The sequence below is a fragment of the Crocuta crocuta genome, unplaced genomic scaffold (assembly GCF_008692635.1).
Source record: "Crocuta crocuta isolate KB4526 unplaced genomic scaffold, BGI_CrCroc_1.0 scaffold258, whole genome shotgun sequence".
Classification (NCBI taxonomy): Eukaryota; Metazoa; Chordata; class Mammalia; order Carnivora; family Hyaenidae; genus Crocuta; species Crocuta crocuta.
In genome coordinates, this window is record NW_027532842.1 from 5,771,404 (window position 1) to 5,774,799 (window position 3,396).

Below are 3,396 nucleotides of genomic sequence, written 5' to 3' on the forward strand. Positions count from 1 at the left end.
TTGGAGGGGCGTCAGGTGCGAAGCCAGGAGAATTTTCAGGAGGCTAATGCAGGTGTCCAGGTGGAAGGCACATGGAGCATGGATTGTCGAGATGTGGACTAGACGCTCTTAAACTTGGTGACCAGTGAGATCCGGAGGGAAAGGAAGAGCTGTAAGGTCACACCCAGGTATGGCCAGGATGTGGCCGTGCTGGGCCCAGACCTGGTCCCAGACCTGGTCCCTCTGATTCCCAGTCCACTGTGTCTTCACCAGCTGTGGCCTGACAAGGAGTCCATCTCTCAGACCCGCCGGGTCCCAGCGCCCAGTCTTTAAAGATGGCTGTTCGATGCTCCCAGAGGCAATCTTCTACTGTGCCCTGATGGAAAGATTGAGACTTTCAGATTCCACTAGTATTTTCCTCCAATGTCCCACTTTCTGTAATTTACACGAACAGATGACAAATCGTGTGTACATTTAACCTGGTATAGAGTTCTGGACCTCACATTCAAGTAGTCTAAATTCGTGTTCAAAAATTACTGGCCATAGTTGTTTTCAGGGAATTCTCATTACGAGTGAAAAGAAATGGTGTATTCTAAAGTTCAGACACCCCAGAATCCAGCCTGTAGACAGTGGATTTCACAATATTCCCATCTAAACTTCTCCCTTGTACTCTGCTCATAAATCTCTCTGGCAGAGCCCTCACACTTTACAAGACTTACTACAAAACCAGCAATTGAATCGCGACCCTTGTTAGCTAATAGAGGTCAAAGTATTAGTTCTAAATAATGCTACTTGGTATGTTTCTGGGAAATTCCAGGAAAAGCCTTTTTCTGTGATTTTCGGTTTCATTCCAAGTAGCACACAACAATCGCGTTATTCAGCTGCATGAACGAAAGAGTCACTGGTCTTTTAAGAAGCACGTTGCCCCAGTCAGCAGCTCCGATCTGTGTGAATTTTACTAGATCTGTATCTTGAAACGTAAGGTTTAAGTACATACTTAGACTTTTTAGTGTTGGGAATACTGAAACATCTTCACATTGGAAAGATAGGTGGGATTGATGAATTGTTAGGTTGGCACAGACCTGGACAAGGCAGGATAATAGATCCAATATTACATCGAGATAAATGTAAATTATGTACATGTTGCACACTGCTCTTATCCTCGAAGAGTTCATGGCCTTTCTGAAGGCAGCCATGTAAACCCATCATTAAATATGCCTTGGTAAAGCAATGTGGGGAGATGCCCATCACCCATAGTACGGGCCATTAATTTTAGGAGGATCAGGAAGGGATTCCCAATGATGATGGCGCCTTGTAGACAGTCTCAATGTGTTCGACAAAAGGATGTGGTCTTTTCTCAACCTGTTGTCACGTTGATTGCTACTACTACAGGACGCTGAGCCATCCTTCCAATTATACCGTCCTACTTAATGGAGGGTGACCAGACATCCCAGTGGCCAAGAACTTCTCGGATTTCAGCCCCAAGAGTCTCATGTCCTGGAAAATACCTCACCCCGGGCCAGCTGGGCCAACCGGTCACCCAAATTTATTGTCTCCCAGTCAGAATTAGGTTCCTGGATCTTCCTTTGCTCATGCCAAGTTCCCATCTAGGATGGGTGGTCACCTTGTCACTGTTCTGAGTTTGGCATGGGGCCCACGCGTATCCTCGTACCCAGCAGAGGTTCATGAATGAATCGGTTGGTTGATCTACTATAGATGTAGCTGTTGGCACCTGCTCTTTGAAGGATGGCCCTGAACCACAGGAAACTCGAATGACTTGACTCAAGATTCACGTGGCAGTACTGAGGTTAAAACCCAGGCTGCCCCCGTGCCTGTCAGAGAACATTCTCGAACCTATGCAACATTAAAACCAATCATGGCCCGCACTCCTGGAGACCCCAGGGGCAGCCTGACACATTTCCATCCTTCGTTGTCAAAGGTCTCATAATGCCCTCTAGTTGTGTCGGGAAGGTGTCTCCGTCCAGGCAGACTGCAAGACAAGAATCACGTCTGCACCTCTGTATCCAGTGCAAGTCGTAACAAGGCCACTAAGTGTTACGTAACATGCCATCGGCCAGGGCCCCTGACTGGACTTGACGTCTGCATAAACCATCTGCTTCGTTTCAAGACCGTGAGAAGCCGAAACAACCACAGCCCCCTGTCCCTCTCCGAATAGGTGAGGGTGGACAGGGGAACCTCATTGGCAGACTCGTTTTGCAACTGTTTATGAATTTCACATCCAGCCTCAATGCTGAGATGATTCAAGTTTCTGCTTCGTGAATGGTTCATTCACATGCAGCCCACAGCTCTTGAGGCTCCCCGTTTTCTCCACTAGAACATTAACCCGGGGAGGACATGTGCTAGTCCCGTTAGGCTTCTGAGTCCTGGAGTTGAGTAACTGGACATCAGAGGCTCCAGGCTACATCAGTCTGTGTAGCCTCCCTGGTCCTAGCTAGAATCAGCCCTTGAACTGTGGGTCTCCCTGGAAATCCCTCAGGCGGTACCACGTAGGGGAAATAAAAATGAACCTGAGAGAATGTGGAGAGTGGAATCAAATGAGACCTCTTTGCGGGAGGTCATGTTTTTTTCTGCACTTGGAGGGACTGCGCTACATTGGGATTTAACCTTAAGGGTTTTATGCAACGTTCTCCTCCTTTCCTTCTTCTGCCTTTAACGTGCCCTGCAGAGTAGTGGCCTTGACTGGCATATGGACTTCTGGGATTTGACTTGAGTTGGGATTATGTCATAAGGCCCTGAATGTGGTGTCGGGCGCCAAGATAGGGGTTCATCTCCCAGCTCTGTCTCTCTCTTTGTTCGGTAGTGTGAAGGCGTGGAGAGAGCAGAGGCTTTGGAAGGGCCAGCGCGGGACGCCGCGGCACCCCGTGCCCAAGTGTGCACTTGATTATCTGCAACATGGAAATTACTCTGTTGATCTTACGGGTTTATAGGAGTCCCCAGGGGCATGTCGTTTCAGAAGCACTTAGCACAGGGGCCTGACATGTAGTAAACACTTAGTGAGTGGTAGCCTTTTATGGCGACTCTCACAATCTTTCCTACCTTTTGTCATTGACTAATTAGTTGACGAGGGGGTAGCTGTGACATTTAAGCTGGCCCACCAAGGCTGAGCAGGCCCTGGCCTGATGGGCATAAAGGGTAGGAGAGCAGCATCTTCACTTGGGGGAGAGAGCATGCACTGCAGGGGTGTGGTGGGCTTAAGGGCATGGGGGAGGAAAGAAGAAGGGGCTTGGGGCACCTGGGCGGCTCAGTTGGTTAAGCGCCCGACTTCGGCTTAGGCCATGGTCTCACAGTTCGTGTGTGGGTTCTAGCCCCACATCTGGCTCTGTGCTGACAGCTCAGAGATCTCTCTCTCTCTGCCCCTCCCCAACTCGCTCTCTGTCTGACTCTCAAATACCTAAA